Below are 13,541 nucleotides of genomic sequence, written 5' to 3' on the forward strand. Positions count from 1 at the left end.
AAGGTGACCTCAGGTATTCTGTGTATTGAGATTTGTTTAATAATGGTGACCTCAGGTAATCTGTGTTTGCAGACTGGTGGACTAAAGGTGACCTCAGGTAATCTGTATACAGACTTGTTGAATAAAGGTGACCTCAGGTGAACTGTTGTGTATGAAGATTGGCTTATTAAAGGTGACATCAGGTAATCTTTTGTGTATGAATACTGGTTTAATTAAGGTGACCTCAGGTAATCTGTGTATGCTGACGTTTTAATAAAGGTGACCTCAGGTAATCTGTAACGTATTGAGATTTGTTTAATGAAGGTGACATCAGCTAGTCTGTTGTGAATGTAGACTGGTTTGATAAAGGTGACCTCAGATAATCAGTCTATGAAGACTTGTTCAAAAAAGGTGACCTCAGGTAATCTGTGTATACAGACTGGTTTGATATAGGTGACCTCAGGTAATCTGTTGTGTATAAAGACTGGTTTAATAAAGGTGATCTGCTGTAATTGGTAGTGATTTGAGATTTGTTTAATAATGGTGACCTCAGGTAGTCTGTTGTGTATGAAGACTGGTTTAATCAAGGTGACCTCAGGTAATCTGTAGTGTATTGAGATTTGTTTAATAATGGTGACCTCAGGTAGTCTGCTATGTATGAAGACTGGTTTAATAAAGCCCTTATGTAATCTGTTGTGAATGAAAACTGGTTTAATAAGACCTCAGGTAATCTGTAGTGTATTGAGATTTGTTTAATAAAGGTGACCTCAGTCAACCTGTAGTGTATGAAGACTGGTTGAATGAATGTGAAATCAGGTAATCTGAAGTGTATGAAGACTGGTTTAATAAAGCCCTTATTTAATCTGTTGTGAATGAAAACTAGTTTTATTAATAAATTCCTCAGGTAATCTGTCACATTTATTTAACCAGTCTTCATACACAGAGATTATCTGAGGTCACCTTTATCAAACAAATCTCCATACACAACATATTACCTGAGGTTACCTTTATTAAACCATTCTTCATACATAAGTTGCGTGAGGACTTTATTAAACCAGTTTTCATACACAGCATATTACCTGAGGTAACCTTTATTAAAGCAGTCTGCATACACAGATTACCTGAGGTAACCATTATTAAAACAGTCTTCATAGATTTCAGATTTCATGCGGTCACCTTTATTTAATCACTCTCAATACACAACATATTACCTGAGGTCCCCTTAATTAAACCAGTATTCATACACTACAGATTACCTGAGGTCACCTTTATTAAACAAATCTCAATACACTACAGATTACCTGATGTCACCTTAATTAAGCCAATCTTCATACACAACAGTTTACCTGAGGTCACCTTTATTCAACCAGTCTGCATACACAGATTACCTGAGGTCACCTTTCTTAAACCAGTCCTTATAGACAGATTACCTGAGGTCACCATTATTAAAGTAGTCTTCATAGACTTCAGATTTCATGCAGTCCTCTTTATCTAATCACTCACAATACACAATATATTATACACAGATTCCCTGAGGTCACCTTTATTAAACCAGTCTTTACAGACAGATGACCTGAGGGATAATTAAACAAATCTCAATACGCAGAATACCCGAGGTCACCTTTATTAAACCAGTCTTCATACACAGCAGACTACCTGAAGTTACCATTATTAAACAAATCTCAAAACACTACAGATTACCTGAAGTCACCTTTATTAAACCAGTCTTCATACACAACAGATTACTTGAGGTCACCTTTATTAAACCAGTCTGCATACACAGATTACCTGAGGTCACATTTATTAAACCAGTCTTCATACACACAGATTATCTGAGGTCACCTTTATTAAACCACTCTCCATACACTACAAATTATCTTAGGTCACCTTTATTAAACCAGTCTCCATACACACAGATTATCTGAGGTCACCTTTATCAAATAAATCTCCATACACAACAGATTACCTGAGGTCACCTTTATTATTTATATAAATGAAAAAGTAAATGACATTGCTAATGATATTAGACTTTTTGCAGATGACACCTCTTTTTTTGGTATAGTAGATGATGATCATGCTGTAGCAGCTGCTTCTTTGACTGATGACTTGGATGTTATCTCAAATTGGGCAAAATCATGGGCTGTTCAATTTAACTCAAAGAAAACTAAAAATATTGTATTTACTTGAAGAGAAAGGGACCATCCATCTGTATTTTTTTGGGGATAAATGGCAAAGAGGTTGAGAAAATAAATATTCAATGTCATCTTGGTATTACATTTCAGTCATCAGGTTCATGGAACACACATATTGGTATTATTTATAAAAAAAACATGCTCTTGTCTATCTGTGCTTCGTCAGGAATAGATTACCTTAGCTGTATTTGGCAAAATGTTAATGAATTTTGGTCCTGAATGCTCTTCAATTTCGTACTGTTTTTGGCCTATTTAACTTTTTTGGATTGGAGCGTCACTGATGAGTCTTTTGTTGACGAAACGCGCGTCTGGCGTAAATACAAAATTAATCCTGGTATCTATGATGAGTTTATCGTCAAGTTAAACATTTATTAGATAGGAGTTCACTTAAAGGTATTTATTATGCTTTTATTAGACCTATATTAGAGTATGGTTATGTTTTTTTGGGCAATTTGCAGCATGAGTCTGAGCTTCTTCAAAATATTCAAATAGAAGCTGCTAGAATTATTACAAGATTACGATGTAATTCCTCAAGACAAAAACTTTATATTGAATTAAGTTTAGAAACTCTGGAGAATAGACGTAATAAACATAAGCTTCCCAGACAAACCCATTATTCTTTGAGGAATGAAAAGTACACTTTTCAACATCCTCTTGCTAGAACTAGTTCTTATTTTAATAGTTTCATTCCTTCCCCTATAAGACTTTGGAATGGTCTTCCTTTGAGTTTACAAAAATCCCTAAGTTTGGGTATTTTTAGAAGTGGACTGGACGAGTTTTATAGGCCTGATGATATATTTAAACCTTTCAACTATGGGATAAGGAAACTTAATATAAGTCATTGTCAACTCAAAAATAATGCTAGCAACCTAAAATCTCATGTGTTTAATCAGTTCTTATCCGAGAATACTTTTTGTACTAACTGTAATCACCCTGTTGAGGATAACCAACATTTCGTATTTATTTGCCCTAAGTACAATGATGTAAGACAGATCCTACTTGATTACATTTACTCCATTGCTGATAATGTTGACATAAATATTGAATTATTACTTTTTGGAAACAGATTATTTACATACTATGATATGAATATTGCTATTTTTAAATCTGTTCAGAAATATATTAGTGACACTCTACGTTTTGTTTGAAATTTACGTAATTTTTGTTCTATTTAGTATTTTTCTGCTCCACTTCAACATTAATTCATTTATTCCACTAAGCAAGCTTAGTGTCTCTTTCAAGCCATATATATATATATTTCTAATGACTTATAAAGGATATTTGCATGTTTCAAGGTACTTGAATACTTTACATTTAGTAAGTAACACTGTAAACACTTATTTGCTCGTGTGTGCTCATAAGTAGCATACATGTTCCACTATATTACATTATTTTAAATACAGTTGTTGATAATTGAATTATACCTTGTACATGTAATATGGAGAGAGCTTTTATATGCTGTGCCTGTTGCTCAATTCTTTTCATATCTTAATGAATAAAATATGTTTGATATCAAAGTCACCTTTACTAAACCATTCTTCATACATAAGTTTCGTGAGGACTTTATTAAACCAGTTTCCATACACAACAGATTACCTGAGGTAACCTTTATTAAACCAGTCTTGTGTACTGTCACAGTCTAAATAGGAAGTAGAATATTGTATTTTTAGTTTATTTTATTTTTAGATCATATTATTACTACGCATATGGAGCACTATTTGCAAGATACCTGAGGGCACCGATTACCTGAGGGCCTACATCAGCGGACCTTTCTTCCACCTGCGAACTATACCAACAAATGATGCATCACTTAAAACAAAATTTTTGTTCTGGGTTTACATGCAACTTAGGTTTGTTTCCTCCCAATACTCCCAATACAGTTTACATATTGTAAACTATATTAAACGAATACTATCTTTTTTGCTGATGTAAAGTTATTTTAAGATTATGTTAATAGATATAGGAAGATGTTGTATGAGTGCCAATGAGACAACTCTCCATCCAAGTTACAATTTATAAAAGTAAACCATTATAGGTCAAGGTACGGCCTTCAACACGGAGCATTGGCTCACAAAAATAACTAGTGTAAAACCATTCAAACGGAAAAACCAACGGTCTAATCTATATAAAAACGAGAAACGAGAAACACGTATGAACTACATAAACAGACGTCAACTACTGTCACCAGGTTTTGAATTAAAATACATGAGACCAAGACATTCTAACAACTTTAATCATGTATTTATCATTTCCAGAGAGACCAGAGAAGTGTGTTACAGAACTTAAAAAAAAAAAAGAACAAAAACATCACAAGTATTGTTGGACGTTTTGATTCTAATCCCATCTATATCTTACCTTGTTCTCAGATTAGTTAAGTGCCTTAAAAGAAATTCACTGTTTTATTTTAAGTGCCAGTCTTTGTAAGAATCAGGCAATTTAGAAAAATTTCAAAACATGGCCGAAAAAAACCCACCGACCAATCTACCCTATTTTGAAGTTACCCTCATCCTGAGTTAGAAATGGTAGGTCTTTTGTTTCTGCTGTTCTGGTAATTCAAGATATCTCTAGATAACTTTTGGTTAGAATGATAGCAAATTACAGAGTTATCTCCCTTTAATTGTTAATTTCTAGTGCATTTCAACCAAATTATATCTTGAGTTACCAGAGCAAGAAGAGGAAACAAATGTTATATTCGTGCACCATGATACAATTTGAACATAAATTAATGTCAACCTGAGTGGTTTTTTTTGTCATGTTTTCACCACTGCCTGATTCTTAGGCAGATTGTCACTTAAATAGTTCCATTAGTACTAGCTAATCCCTTTCAGAATCAATAAAACTCTACACTAGAAGCATTATAACTTTGAAGAGCTGCATTTTGAAAAAAGTATGTAAACGTCTATGAATAGGACAAAAAGTCTTTTCACTAGTGACTTTCAGAGAGCAAATTACCAATACTTGATAATAAACTAATCATAGGTTCCAGGCTTAACATTTTGTACGCTAAAAGACTCGTGAGTGACGCTCCAATAAAACATGTTAAAAGTGCCAAATAAAATTTTATCTGATATGTACCTGATTGTTTCGTCAAATTTCAAGTCATTTCTGGATTGTCTCGTAATCTTAAAGCAAATACATTTGAGAATTTACATGACCCGTTTTCATTAAAAATGTTTAACTGTTTTATAGTTTGTATCAACGTTCTGTTATAAAGCTAACTTTATCAGCTGATGTGACAGAGAAAATTCTAAATGTAAAGCACTTCATTATGGCGATATTCATTTGCTTGTTGTTTATTTTAATTGAAAATTATATCCACCTGAGGCGTAGAATAACATTTGTTTTAAATACTAGAATGTTGTGGAAAGGCTAATATGAGTATTCAGTACCAATTGTAGTTTGTTTTTTTTTTAAATTTCAACATTTTCATTATTACTTTTGCATGTCAAGACAAATAGACAATGATCTCAAAATAACATTAATTGGTTTAGACTATTAAAATGGAACAATTAACTTTTTTATTAATATATCATTTTCCCCCTTCTTAATGACAACATTAACAAGGAAACAATCTTATATTTAATATTTGTCAATCACGCTTTCATCAGGTATTAAGGCATATAATAAACGGATGAGGCGTAGAATAACATTTGTTTTAAATACTAGAATGTTGTGGAAAGGCTAATATGAGTATTCAGTACCAATTGTAGTTGTTTTTTTTTTAAATTTCAACATTTTCATTATTACTTTTGCATGTCAAGACAAATAGACAGTGATCTCAAAATAACATTAATTGGTTTAGACTATTAAAATGGAACAATTAACTTTTTTATTAATATATCATTTTCCCCCTTCTTAATGACAACATTAACAAGGAAACAATCTTATATTTAATATTCGTCAATCACGCTTTCATCAGGTATTAAGGCATATAATAAACGGAATTGATCGCAAAGACATGAACAGAACATGAATAATTATGTTAATAAAAGGCTAAACATGTCACATATTCGCATACAACTGTAATAGCGGGACAACCCAAAAGGATTATAGTGATACGGGAACAATCCAAACAGTTGTGGATCACATTGGGACAACCCCAACACAAGGGTCACTACCATTAATCAGAAAGAAAATTTCCGTGGACAAAAGGAAAATAATAAATCAAGCAATACAAATTCTTGAACATCCTGATAATGGATTTATGTGCCTTTGAAAGGTAAACATATCGGACAACAATGGAGAAGACAATACAACATTCCTGCATATATCGGGATACGTATTAAGTGATGCGAAAAAGTAGACATGTCTTGTTCCTTAGGCAACCATTTTGTGTGGCATGTATGACGACTGCACCATCTGTGATAAACTTTTATTGACATGCAATTGCTGAAATGAATAATTGAAAAAATAAATAAATCAGAAACTCATTTAGGTTTGTCCATGTGAATAATTTGCCGGTCAATAAATGTATAAAGGTTTAGACAAAACATTTTGTTATTAATCTGAAAGCGATTGTATTCTTTTTTAACGATATTTTTACTGTAAAAATACGTCTTTCAATTTTCCTTGAAATTTTTTTTTTATATTTGACAGGAGGATTCCAGAACAGATACATGTACGTTGCAACATATATAATAACATTTTCAAAGTTTACAATTGGGGTCTGTTGTAAACAAATCAAATAAGGATTTATGTTTGTTGGCGTTTGTTTTTATAGCAGTTCAGTATTTCTGTTGTTCCGTTTTGTTTCCTCTAATAGTTGATGTGTTTCCCTCAGTTTTGGTTTGTGACCCGGATTTGCTTCAGTTAAATCGATTTATGACTATTGAACAGCGGTATATTACTGTTGCCTGTATTTCCCATAAATTAAGTTTTTCTTCATTAAGTTCAATATATTTATTTGCAAACACAAAATAAGACATGTTTGCTTTAAGGATCAACGGCTTATGCTGACATGCTGGATATTTCCTTTGAAAAGCTCCGTACAATTTTAATATCAATTACCATTTCCTTAAAATGTTGGTATAAATCAAAGTCAATTATGGAAATGAACTAAGTACTGCATCACTGTTTGTACTTGACCTTTAATTAATTTGAATCCACGTTCACCTCTTAACTTTTACTTTTACTCTGTACCGTTATCCATCAAAGGTGAACATATTTTTCTTATCTGCTATTTTATTATTTGAGCATATGTATGTATGCACCTAGTTTAGACTGGTATTGACAAGTTGAAACTGATTTCAACATCTGGGTGTTAATATAAACTTTCAAAATGGCCTTGTTTTTGCGGCAAAAATAAACTCAAGATCACATTCGATTGTTTTCTGCATTAGCAATTGCTGAGTTATGTACCAAATATGGACCATCATTCACCATCCAGTATGACGTAATACCACACACAGTTGCAAACAAGATAAACATGTAAATTTCGTGAATTTTGTAATGTAAACAAAATAATACTTGTTTGTACTGTTGTTTATCTGTTGGTCTTTGCTTATTTAGCAATGACGTTGTCAGATGATTTTTGACTTATGGTCTATTTTAAGGTCGATTTGTTATCGTTCGCCTCTCTTCTAACGTGATTTTGGAAACGTTTTACGTTTAGTAATAAGGTTTCGTACAGTAAAATAGTGCCATGTACCTTCGAAAGATACATATGGATAAGGCCATACAACAGTACTGTACATACAAGGATAATTATTTAGTGAAGCGAAAAATATATTTCTTTAATTTGTAGGCAACCTTTTTTTGTGTTTTGTGTGACGACAGAACTATCCTTGCTAATTATTTTGGACTTCAAATTACTGAAATTACAAACAAAAATATTTTATGTATATATATATATGTGAATAGTTGACCGATCCGTACATGTAAACACGTGCAGACCGGAATTACCATCCCATACAGAAGTAGACGGAATAATTTACCGGTACATGTATTTACACAAATGTAGACAGAATAATTTAGCAGTCCATACATCTATACTAGTGAAGACAGTATAATTTACCGGCCAAACACTTAAACAGGTTTATACAAAACATTCTGCAAGTGATGGTATTTCGATGAACTGGTATACATATTATTTAGGGGCTAGCTGAAGCCCGCCGCCGGGTGCAGGATTTTCTCGCTGCATTGAAGACCCATTGGTGACCTTGAGATGTTTTCTGCTCTTTGATTGGGTTGTTGTCATTTTGACACAATTTCCGTTTCCATTCTCAATGTTAAGCAAGTTCAACTCACACTTCCGCAGAACCCGAGATCATCAACGGTTTTTTTGTTCGGCTTCGTGTTGCTTTTCATATTAATGTTGTTGTATAGTGTTTTGTAAACTGTTGTTTATCTTTATAAATGTAAATAATGTTTCATTACAGCTAATTACCTGATGAATGAAACCATACAAAACGCGTATCTGGTGATTTAACTATAATTCATGTATCAATGCTGACTTATTACGAAGACCGCCGAAATTGCTGATTTTGAGAAAAGACACACACGTTTATCTGGTTAAACATTCTTTAGCTCTCGAAACCCCATCTTTTAATCGTATTTGGTAATAAATGAAAGGGTACATAGGTAAATATACAATTAAAATATGATAAAAAAAAATAAAAAAAATTTAAGTCTATGATATAAGTATAACAAATAAAAAAAAACAACACAGATACAAGAAAACAATACTATCTTATAAAGTGCCGCTCCTACGCTTGTACTTAATGAAAACAAACACAAAGACCTTAATCTGCGGATATATATATCCTTTCCTTGTGACGTATGACCATGACAGAAAACTACGACCAAAATAAATCTAAAACTTGTTAAACCTGTAAGATGTTCACATGGTACGCAAAAATTAATTAAATAAGATCACTATCAATGTATTATATGGGTTTCATTATTTTACTTTAGATATATTAGGGTATTGTGAAGTAACATTCAACATGACTTTATTGTGTAATATTCATTTTGAAAACATTGAAACATAAATCGTTTAAACAAGAAACTTGCAAATGCTAATTTCTGATTAAAACAGTTTCGTTGATCAATTCAGTTAATACGTTTGACCTCGTTTTTGAATGATCATTTTTTATTCATAAAGGAATGTTTATATAAGATTGGTTTGTTCCAACTTCGAATACTTAGAGAAGTGAGTATTAGTTAAATACCAGATATAAAGTCTTTTAAAGAAAAAGAGAAGCGAAAGATACCAAAAGGGATATTCAAACTCATAACCATGCCATATATGTTACCAAGTGCAGGGAGTCATTCAGAAAATATTAAACAAATCGGAAAGTACTTTATCAAATGGCAAAATCAAAAACTCAAACACATCAAACGAATGGAAAACAATTGTCATATTCCTGACTTGTAGAGGCATTTCCTTATGTAAAAAATGGTGGATTGATATTTGTAAAATGCGATGATTTTCAAACTAAAGTCAACCCCTATGTCTTCAGATTGAAGACTGCAAGACGTGATTATCAAATACATATTATTGGTCAACCAGTTCATGCAGACGACTTTAACAGATTAAGAATAGACAGTAATGTCTGTCGACCTTCTTTAAATGTTTGCATACACATATTGTTGTAAGAACCAGCAACCTGTTAAAAAAAGGGAGGCGAAGATGCCAGAGGGACATTCAAACTTCAAAGTGGAAAATAAATCGACAAACTAATTCCTTAGATTGTGAAATGGCCTGGGTGAGACATGCAATATCAAATTCTAGACTAGCCGGTATGCTATGTTTTAGGTAGGGGAAGATGTAGAATATTTTTACAAGCAAAACGAACATTTGAAAAAATGGTAAATCTTTCGTAAATAATAGAAAACACTGCACACATGATTATATATATCAACATAATTATTGATTTTTTCTGTAAAAAAAATCTCTTTCTTTCATTCAGTTTCATAATAATATTCATCCAAATACTGAATATACATTCCATTGAATTCTTTTTAAATTCCAAGATGAATAATAGACAAAAAAAACCTACCTGCATGCATATAATATATAATTAAGAGTTCCTTTAAAGGGTTATTCCATATACTAGTACAGAAGTATAATTTGTTTCGAGCACTTTAGGAAACAAAATATGCAATCTTATATCATAGTATCTACTGTTTTATTTTAAAAGCATACGTTTCCGCGGGATGAGTCAGAATGTTTGCTTAATTGGTTCAGTCTTTCATACATGTTTGCAGAATGTATTTACTAGTATTCATAGTTGTCACCATGACAATAATACCTCGTTGCCTTATTAAATTGACAAAAAAGAAATATAGAATAATGCCATTTTCATTTTTGATACTGACTTTATCAGCAAGAATATCAAGCGAGCCCGCTAGTGCTGATAAAATCAGTATCAAATTATTCTTTTATCGGCAATTTGTTATAACTTTATGTGTTTTTGGTTGAAAATATGAAATCAAATGAAAATGTTAGGAAAATTATTTTTACCTGTACAAAACGTTGTGATAGTTGTTCGGTTGTATGAATAAAGACACGTGCATTTCATTAATAAATTGACGCGGATGGAAATCAACACGTGATGTTGCTTCATTGATATGTGACGTCATTGCCTAATATTTTCAAGTATCAAGTCCTGTCCATGATCTTGGAAATATTAGGCAGTAAGTTCAAAAGGAAAATGTACATATTGCCGATAAGTAATATTATCATTTATTAACATAATACTGTAATATTTAGCCATTCGAATAAACTCATCATAGATATCATTTTGTACGCTAGACTGGCGTTTCGTTTTCGCAAAAGGGAAGATCAAACATTATGATATGCGTTAATATAAGTAAAATAAAATGTATCATATTGACTGATACATATTCATGTCATCGATGAAAGGCCTATCATTTATTTCTCTAGGACGTGTAAAATCCGACAGTTAATCATAGTATGAATATAATATAGAAATAAGAAGATGTGGTACATGTTGTATGAGTGCCAATGAGACAACTCTCCATCCAAGTCACAATGTATAAAAAAGTTAACAATTATAGGTCAAAGTACGGCCTTCAACGCGGAGCCTTGTCTCACACCGAACAGCAAGCTTTAAAGGGCCCTAAAATGACTGGTGTAAAACAGTTCAAAGAGGAAAACCAACGGTCTAATCTATATAAAAAACGAGAAACGAGAAACACATATGAACTACAGCAACAAACGCACTGCACAACAGGCTTCTGACAGGTGCATGAAAATGCAGCGGGTTTAAACAACCTTCACCATAACCTGAGACAGCAGTGTAACATTACAACATAAAAAGACACACTATAAAATATCAACTGAAATAGTTTAACTCGATCAAAAAGACATTTAAACAAAAACAAGTAAACATACACTGAACGAATAAGTTGGATCTATGACACAATATAAATACAATATTAAAACGTACGTGCCTGTATAACATAGACATTACAGGTAGTAATAAAAAGATGTATTAAGAGTATCAATAAGACAACTCTTACCTGGGACAAAAGGGCGTTAAATAAAACAACGTACACAGGTAAATTTAAATATAATTATTTTGTCGTTAGGAGTACGGAAGTAAACATTTTTTTACAAAATTAATATTTTTTTTTGTTCAGAGTTCGAGTACAGAAGTGAAAATTTATCGTTATGCTAAAAACTTATCAAAGGTGGTACATAATAAAAAAAGTAAGACGAGATATAACACAAAATAAGTAAATATTGAATGACAGAAATGCTTCACAAATTGTGTCAACAGGTCATGTTTCATGAGTAAACTATAACTATCATTTTATTGGAATGTTGAATTGGATGCAATAACAAACAAAAGTAATCAAAGAAATTAAATATGATATGATTCAAATAGATATTCAGATTACTATCGGATGATCTTCTTTGTATATCAATTTACTGTCAATCATCTTTGACAACGATTTACCAGACATGGTATATGGTCAATTAAGCATTCGTACATCCACCTTTTCTAGAATCATGCACCAAATATAATATCTGATGTTAAAAATTGTGCAATTTTATTTCATTTCTATTAAAAAAACAGGGGTTCAAGGTAATTCAACAGTAATACAACAATATGAAAAAAGCATAGAAGATATGTAGAGGGCAAACAAAGAAAAAGAAATATTGACAGACACCTGCTTTTACTACAGTCACACTTACGTTTGACTTTGAAGTAAACTATCATTAATGTAACGATTTTACTGCAAAATGCGCATTTCGACAAACAATTTGTCTTTCGTGATGTTCAAAATATTTAGAAGTCCAAAACCTAACACAAAGGTTGAAGAACTGATACAAACAAAGTACGACCAATGGGGAAGCCGAACCGGATCAGGAACCTGCAGAGCATGAGGGAGATGCATTTCTTTATTCAAATTGATTCACAAGGATTTCAGAACAGCAGCTTTCAATAAAATTATGTCCGTTTTATCATGATAGTACTAAACATGCTTCCTGGCTATTGGGCTGGTGATATTCTCAAGTGTTAACAGTCCACTATCAGAGGTTTCCACTCAGTAGTTATAACATTTAATATACCACTTTTACTACACTCGGTGCACCTTTCTACAACTAATGTCACTTTAGTTATCAGTCAAGCCAAAACCAGTTTTAATCGGAAATAAACTCATCACAGATACCAGGATTGAAATTTTGTATTTGCGCTTGACGCCCGTTTCGTCTATAAAAGTCTCATCAATGACGCTCGAATCAAAAAAAGTTAAAAAGGTCAAATAAAGTTCGAAGTTGAAGAGCATTGAGGACCAAAAATTTCAAAAAGTTTTGCAAAATACAGCTAAGATAATCTATTCCTGAGGTAGAAAAGCCTTAGTATTTCAAAAATTCAAAGTTTTGTAAACAGTTAAAATTTATAATTTTGACCATATCAATGATAATTCATGTCAACACAGAAGTGCTGACTACTGGGTTGGTGATACCCTCGGGGAATACAAACTCCACCAGCAGTGTCATCGACCCAGTGGTTGAAAATGATTCATAAGGAAAAAAAGGTACGTAGAAAAACTGACAGTACAATGTAATTGAGAAAAAAAACCGTATTAATCTAAAACAAAGGATTGTTATAGTTTCCGACATAACAAAAAAAAACGAAAATAAATGTTAAGATAAACCTGATGGAGACAGATACTGATCGAATATTTCACTGCCCTTCTTGATTTAGATACCAGCCACTTGTCTTGTCTTGTTTTTTATTAGATCGTCCTATATAGGACCACCTCCAATAAACGGAGTAGGGTACAAATAAACAATTATGTTTTTCTTAGTAGACATCATAATATAACGTCATAAACAGTAAAGAAATTCCCATCTTAAGTTTCGGATTAGCAATTCTTATATTAGCATGAACA

Source organism: Mytilus californianus, unplaced genomic scaffold (genome assembly GCF_021869535.1).
Source record: "Mytilus californianus isolate M0D057914Y unplaced genomic scaffold, xbMytCali1.0.p SCAF_10, whole genome shotgun sequence".
Taxonomy (NCBI): Eukaryota; Metazoa; Mollusca; class Bivalvia; order Mytilida; family Mytilidae; genus Mytilus; species Mytilus californianus.